General features: G+C 59.9%; 1 long non-coding RNA gene across 1 annotated transcript; it reads right to left on the minus strand.

Moving 5' to 3' along the window:
- Nucleotides 1-922: 922 nt before the first annotated feature.
- Nucleotides 923-3,410, minus strand: LOC123587720. The gene is made up of 3 exons (XR_006707475.1): nt 2,847-3,410; nt 2,429-2,575; nt 923-1,846 (listed from the first exon to the last, which is right to left on the minus strand). It is a non-coding gene; the product is annotated as an uncharacterized LOC123587720 (long non-coding RNA).
- Nucleotides 3,411-8,006: the final 4,596 nt, after the last annotated feature.

The raw sequence follows: 8,006 nt of genomic DNA on the forward strand, positions 1-8,006 counted from the left end.
CTCCCCCACTCTCAACATAAATAAAAGTAAACTGAAAAAATGTACATTATAATACGTATACCATAGAATTCACAATCTTTTTTTTTTTTTTAACTTTTTCTTTTCAACGTTTATTCATTTTTGGGACAGAGAGAGACAGAGCATGAACGGGGGAGGCGCAGAGAGAGAGGGAGACACAGAATCGGAAACAGGCTCCAGGCTCTGAGCCATCAGCCCAGAGCCCGACGCGGGGCTCGAACTTACGGACCGCGAGATCGTGACCTGGCTGAAGTCGGACGCTTAACCGACTGCGCCACCCAGGCGCCCCAAGAATTCACAATCTTAAAGCGAACATTTCTGCGGCGTTTAGTATGTTCAGAGCTGTGCGATCACCACCACCACGAACTCCAGAACATTTCCATCCCCAATAGAAGAAACCCCATCCCCATGAACAGCCGCGCACCTGACAACCCCCAACCCCCCCCCTGTGTCCGTGGCCCTGCTCTGAGCCTCTGTGGGAGGGATCACACGCTACGCAGCCTTTTGCGTCTGGTGTCTTTCGTGCCGCGTGAGCTGTGGCGCTTTGTCTGCACCGGAGCTGGGTCGGGCCTCATCCCTGTTTCCTGCTGAATAATATTCCCCTTTGTGGGTAGACCCTGTGTTTTTAACCGTCAGTTGACGGATATTTGTTTTCTCTACGCTTGGCCGTTATGGGAATGGCCGCAAAGCGAGGACGGGAGAGACCCACCCGGGCAAGGCCCGGGGGCCCGCGTCTGGGGTGGAAGAGAAGCCCGGGAGGCATCGTCTGGCCCCCGCGCCCTGCACTTCCCGCCACCTCCCCTGTCGTTAGGTGGGGACTCAGCCTAGGTAGGGATGGTGATTGGTGCCCACTGAGGGGCCTCTGCTTGGGCAGCCTCTGTCCGGGGCATCTCGGCTGCTCCCTGCCGGTCCCGGTGTCCTTGACCCGCCCTTTCGAGCACATCTGGAAATCCCGTCAGCTCTAGATTCAAAACAGATCCAGGATCTGGCCATTTCTCCCCCCCCCCTGCATGAGTGTCCCTAACAAGTCACCACGAACTGGAGGCTGAAGTACAATGACTCCTCTCACAGCTCGGGAGGCCAGGTCCCTAAACCGAGGTGTGGCAGGGCTGTGCGCCCTCCTGAACTTCTGGGGGCCACGGGTGTCCCTTTCTTGTGACTGCATCCCTCCCATCGCTGCCTCTGTCTCCACGTGGCTTCTCTGCGTCTGTGTTTCTCCTCTTGTCGTAAGAACACCCATCACTGGATTTAGAAACATCTCAATTGAACATGACCTCATCTTAACCAGCACATCTGCAAAACCTTCTTTCTAAATAAGGCCACGTTCTGAGTTTGCAGGTTGACATGAATCTTGGAGGACATTATTCAGCCCAGCATGAGACCTCACCCAGGTGGGAGACAGGCATACGGTTCTTTAAAACCCCCAACAAGCCCACGTCACTCCGAGCAGGACCCAGCTCTTTGGCACTGGACACCGCGTGCGTCCCTCCTCTGGCCGTGGCGCTCTTGCCCGTTCTCCTGCCCCAGGGCCTTTGCACTAACTTTCACTCTGCCAGGAGGGACCTGTCCTCCCCCAGCTCTCCCCTAGGTCCTGGTCTCCCCACTTAGGACTGTGGGGCCCCCTTTCTCCCAGGGCCCCTTTCGCCATCTAACAGACCTTTTGCTTTACTTATCATGGTGTTTATTGTGTGTCTCCCTCACTGGAACGAGCCCTCCAAGACATGAGGATTTTCCAGAAGCTACATCGGTACCTGGCCCCCAGGAAGCCGTTGGAGGATATTTGTCGTGTGAATGGTCACGTGCGCTGTCCCTGTCTGATGTCCCAGACCTGATAAAGTAAGCATTACCGTCACCCTACACCAGTCAGCATCCCGGTGGGGAACAGAGCCCTACTCCAGAGGCATCACTGGACCTTAGGGGCCTCGCAAGGCCTGCGAGGCAGGGCTGGGGCTGGGGCCCAGACAGGAGGCCTGCTTGCAGAATTCAGTGCTGGGAGGGCAGCGGAGGTGGGGACTAGGGGCCCCTGTGGCCCAGGCCTCTGCTTGGCCAAACCCAGGAGGGACCCGGCTCCAGGAACCGGAGACCCATCCGCCATTCCCAGGTGTGGACAGAGATGCCACAGGACACCTGCCTCGGGGGAGGCAATGGGGGCTCTGGGCAGAGCCGGGGCTCAGGCAGAGGCCTCGGGGCCCTGGTCCAAGCCCTGCATCGCCAGAGCCTCCAGGGTTGGGAGAAGCGTCCGGAGGCGGGAGTCCAGCCTTCAGACAGGGCGGGGAGAGGCTCTCCTGCGGGTGTCCAGGATGGGAGCTGAGCTCTGAACCCACACGCCTACCACACCCATCCTCCTCCTCGGCCGGCACCAACCCTCCCTCCCTTCCCGTAACCAGGTGTGGGGCCTTGGGCGACTTACTTTCATCCTTTTTCATTGGTTTCTTCTCTGTAAAATGGGGCCATAATCTACTGGAATGCTTCCAGCTTCCTGGGTGCCGGGCACCCCGTGGGCACGCGCCTCCTGCCTTTTTGGGGTCAGAGCCCCGAATCGGGTCGGGCTGACCAGCTGTCAGTAGAAGCAATGCTTTAGCCCCCGTGTTGGAGCTCTGGACGGCTCCTCCCGAGCTGCTTCCCGTGGCATCTGAGACGGCCCCGGGGAGCCCCCCGCCACCCCTGCAACGACCTCATAGCAGGAGCAAGCAATAAAGCCGTAAGGTTTTGAGTCGCTGCGCTCCGGGGAGTTGTTTGTTACTACGTGTGACCTGGCCTGTCCTGACTGAGGATCAAGGAGCTGACTGTTCGACACGCTGAGATCAGCGCCCAGCACACGCGCATACCCGGCAGGTGATTCAGGGAGTCAGGCGGCCGTGCAGCCCCGACGTGTGTGCCTGACGTGTCCACTCTGCTCCGTGGTGAGCTGGCCCGTGCGGCCCTTCGGGACTCCCCGGCAGCAGGTCCCCTCTCCGGCCCCGCCCACGCCGGGCTCGCCCACCGCTGGACACGCCCCCGAAGCACTGGCCCCGCCCCCGGGCCCGTCCACTCGGGCCGGCTCCTCCCCCGAGCGCAGGCGCTCCAGCGGGCATCTCCCCAGGGGCCTCCTGGGCGCCTCTCGGGCCTCAGCCCAGACGTCCCTCCTCCCACCAGAGCCGGTCGGTCTACGCTGTGTGACCCCGGCCTCCTTTACCTGCAGGACCTGTCGCAGGGTGGTGGGTCCCAGCCTGTCACCGAGTTAAAGGTGTGGGAAAAAGGGGGCTGTCGCAGATTAAAAGATTTATTGGGTTGGGGGGTGGACCAAATGGGCGAGGGGCACTAAGGAGGACACTTGTTGGGATGAGCGCTGGGTGTTCTCTGTAAGTGATCAGTCACTAAATTCTATTCCTGAAACCATTATTACACTGTATGTTAACTAACTCGGATGTAAATTAAAAATTAAAAAAAAAAAAGATTTACACACATAAACACGTGGCCCTGGACCAGGTCTTTGGTTGTAAAACGTTTGGAGGAGGGCGCCTGGGCGGCTCAGGTCATGATCTCATGGTCTGTGAGTTCGAGCCCCGCGTCGGGCTCTGTGCTGACAGCTCGGAGCCCGGAGCCTGTTTCCGATGCTGTGTCTCCCTCTCTCTCTGCCCCTCCCCCGTTCATGCTCTGTCTCTCTCTGTCCCAAAAATAAATAAACGTTGAAAAAAAAGAAAAAGAATCTTATAAAAAAAATAATAATAAAGAGTACTTCTTGTGCATTCCTATATGTTTGCTTTAAACACCTTCTCATTAGGATTCGATACGTATAAAATAATGTCGGTAGCACATAGAAAAGGCATTGTGAGATCATGGACGACCTCAAAGCCGCCGCTGACCCCGCCAGTTCTCTCAGCCCCTCGGAGGTGGTCAGTGCCTCAATTTTGTGTTTATCGTTCCTTTGCTTTAACTCTTAATTCAGGTGTCACTGATCCGCAGTTAGTGCGCTAATCTTTTTACTTTTTTATTTTTTTAATGTTTATTTACTTTTGAGAGAGAGACACACACACAGTGTGAGTGCAGGAGGGGCAAAGAGAGGGGGAGACACAGAATCCGAAGCGGGCTCCAGGCTCCGAGCTGTCAGCACAGAGCCCGACGCGGGGCTTGAACTCACAAACCATGAGATTACGACCTGGGCTGAAGTCGGATGCTTCAACCAACGGAGCCCCCTAGGCGCCCCAGTGCACTGATCCTAAGGATAATTTCACAGACGTGTTCAGTGTAACCAGTGCTCTCTGCAAGACGCAGGGTTTTCCCGGACCCCAGAAGCTCTTGGGTGCCCTCATCACTCCCTGCCGGAGAACTATCGTGGCCTCTTTCTCTGTAGGTGAGGGTTACCTGGTCTTGGGCTTTGGAAAAGTGGGTCGTACGGAGCCCACTGTGCCTGGCGCCTTCCAGAGAGCATCACGTCTGTCCGATGCACCCACGAAGTCGCGTCACTCGCTGGCTGCCGCAAAGCAACGCTCGCGTATGTGTAATGTGCACCTGTATGTATGTGTCTACGCGTGCGTGTGTATGTAGCTGTATTGCTTGTTTTTGAACTTTGTAAAACCGGCATCCGAGCTTCAGGGCGCACGGCCGGAGGCCCCGACGGAAGTGCTCCGTGCGGGGCTCCCGCGCCACCTACAAGCCTGTAAATTGTACGTGATGGACAGTCACGCAAATCCTTTCTTATCCACCGTGTCCCGCTGATCTCCCCCCTCCACCCCCACGGAAAAACCCAGATTTTCCTCCATGTACTTATCCATTTCAGTGTTTCTTCTAAGTTTATTTATTTTGAGAGAGGGAGAGAGAAAGGGAACGCCAGCAGGGGAGGGGCAGAGAGAGAGGGAGAGAGAATCCCAAGCAGCCTCCGCGACCCCAGCAAAGAGCCCGACTCGGGGCTCGAACCCACAACCCTGGGATCGATACCTCAGCCCAAATCCAGAGTCAGACGCTCAAACGACTGAGCCCCCCGGGCGCCCCCAAGAGTGCCTTTTAATTTTCTTCTCAACTTTCTAACATCTGCCTGGTTTCCTCCTTGAGCAAACTCTTTAACACCTCTTCATTTTTATAGCTCTGTGAGTCATGGTTTTCCCTGCTTTGACCGTCTTGTAACGAGAGCACATGTGGCCTTCCGCCCGCTCTCCTCATGGCACGTGGTGTGGACGAGCCCCGTGTCTGCCGCCTCCCATGGCGGCTCGTCAGCCGGGCACCTCCCGTCTCCTCTTCGGTGACGCGTCGGCTGTGTCCCGGCCCGCCAGGCCACGATGGAGGAGATGGCCTGGAACACGCCTGGAATGGAGTGGGTGCTAGGCAAACAGCCGCGCGGTGAATGGACGCGTGGAGGTGTGTCTGCCGGACGCACGCGGCCAACACTTCTTGAGGCCTCGGGACCTTTGCTCGGCACCAGGCGGGTAGGAGGAGAATGCTGAAGGGGCCCTGGGCTGCCAGACGTCTCCAACTCGGGGAGGGGAGGGCAAGGATGGAAGTCCTGTCCTTCTCTCATGTCTGTCCTCCCCTCTCCTTGTCCTTCTGTCCTGCCCAGAGCGGAAGCCCACAGGCCGCTCACAATGGCCCCTTGATGTGCGTGTGGCAGCTCCCGTTTGGGGTGTGTTGGAGGTGACCGGCCCCTGTGCTGGGCTGGAGGTCCTCCTTGCCGGGCTGCTCGCCGTGTCCGTGGGTCCGTGTGCTCGGGGGTGCTCGGGTTGTTCTGACCGTGGCACCTGGGGAGGACGGTCCTGGGTCGCCCCTGCGCCCGGTTTCACCCTGCGGACCGAGTGTAGGTAGGGCTGCGCGAGACAACACCGGCGTCTGGGCCGGAGAACTGCTTAGCGGATGCCCTGCTTGCCACACCCCTAAGCGCGTTCTCCAACCTCCCCCCGCCGAAAGCCCCTTTTCATCTCCTCTCTGGGTCCCCCGCTGACAAGTGATCACTTTGGCACGTGGTCCAGATCAACCTGCGGGAGACGTGGCTTTCACGGGGGTGGCGGCCGAGCCCCCGTCCAGCCCCGGCCCAGCCTCGCTGCTGAGTCCACACCCGGACAGCCCTGGACTGACCCGGGACGGGGCCCATCTCCTCCTCCCTGCTCCTCCCTGGACCAAGGCAGGCCTGCAGGCCCGGGGTCTCAGACCCACTGCCTCAGGAGCTCGGCAGGGGCCTGTGTAGGACGAGGGGGAGCACGGGGACTGCAAAAGCCACTCTAGGCGCATTTGCGCTTTTTTTTTTTAATTTTTTTTTTTCAACGTTTATTTATTTTTGGGACAGAGAGAGACAGAGCATGAACGGGGGAGGGGCAGAGAGAGAGGGAGACACAGAATCGGAAACAGGCTCCAGGCTCCGAGCCATCAGCCCAGAGCCTGATGCGGGGCTCGAACTCACGGACCGCGAGATCGTGACCTGGCTGAAGTGGGACGCTTAACCGACTGCGCCACCCAGGCGCCCCAGCATTTGCGCTTTTGAGCCACTGGTGCCGATGCGTCCAGGACGGGGGTGGGGGGTGCGACTCCTCTGCTCCAGCCTGGAGGCCACACCGGGGACCCCACCCCCCCCACCCCAGGCACAGCCACCGGGGCCGCAGGTGGGGAGGGGACGGGGAGGGGGGCTCACGGAGTGGGTGAGGAAACACCCCCTGCGCACGAACCCCCAGGGGAGGGAAACTGGGGTCTCGGCGAGAATGTGTGCAGAATGTTCACGTCCACGGCCGCTCGCTCTCCGTGGCCAAAAGGAGGGACCCCCTCCCCCCAACATCGCTGTCCGTCCACGGATGAACAGAGACACAAAACGTGGCACAGCCCCACGAGGAACAAGGAACGGAGCTCTGATTCTCTCTGCAGCACCTGGAAAGACACATCACGTGGCAGCAGCAGACACGAAACATCTGCTGTCGTGCCGTCTCCTCTGAGGCCAGACACCTGGAGTGAGCACGGGGGACCTGCGGGAACGGGAACGGGTGGCCCAGGACCGGGTCAGGTGAGCGGCCCAGGGCTAAGACTTGGAGCAGAAGCAAAGGCCACCGGCTCACAGCCCCTGTTTGAGAGGTGGGAGGGGAAGGCCCAGAGGCCGAGTGGCAGGTGGGGGAGGGGCAGCTGGAGGCTGGCCTTTGGGGCCGGATCCGCGGGAAGGGCAGAGTCCAGCCTGAGCCGGGCAGCTGGGATCGCATCAGGGTCCAAGCTGCTGCGGCCTGGAGCTCCCCGGGCCGTCCTGGGCGACGGAACCCCGGCCGCCTCCCGGGCAGCGATGAGGGGCGGCAGATCCCAGGACACATGGACATCTGTGTGTCAGCTCTCAGCCTTGGCTGCCCGTGCAGACCCCTGGGGGCTCTGCTCCTCCTGGGATGCGCCCGGTGCCTGGTTCTGGCACCCGGTCAGCACCCTGTCCCCTTTGCAGGGCACCCAGCGTCCCCACGCCGCACCAGCCCGGGACGTGCAGATGTGCACAGAGGTGCTGGTGCCCGAGAAGCAAGCCTCACGATAAATCCGTGCACTGCGTGGGCCGTCGCAGGAACCTGCCAGTGTCCTTGCCCGTGCCCCACCCCCCCGCCCTGTTCTGTGGCCGCTCGGTCTCTGAGGCAGGGAGAGCAGTCATATTGCCTCCTTATCACCCCTTCACGTCTCAGTGCATCGACGCCCCAAGGAAAGCCTGTCAGCAGGGCACCTTCTGGGGGGCCGTTCGCTCCTCGAGCTCTGCCCTCTCCCCACTCCCCCTTGTGCTGCTCCCAAAAGCCGCCGTGTTACCCTCCCCTTGTCGGCTGGCCCCTCCCGCTGCACCCCCTGACCACAGGGTGCTGGCCTCTCCCGGCCGCAATCCACCCACAGAGGCTTACCACCATGACGCCAGGGCCCCCCAGCGTCCCCGACGCCTGCTTCCCCTCCCTGGACGACAGATCAAACGATCAATTCATTAAATGGAAGCCATGGCCTGGCCGGGCGGGAGGAGGGACCCCTGCGTGCGGCTGAGTCGGCATCTGTCACTTGTACGTTCACTCGACAAACATCGGGTG

Source organism: Leopardus geoffroyi, chromosome D3 (assembly GCF_018350155.1).
Source record: "Leopardus geoffroyi isolate Oge1 chromosome D3, O.geoffroyi_Oge1_pat1.0, whole genome shotgun sequence".
NCBI classification, from domain to species: Eukaryota; Metazoa; Chordata; class Mammalia; order Carnivora; family Felidae; genus Leopardus; species Leopardus geoffroyi.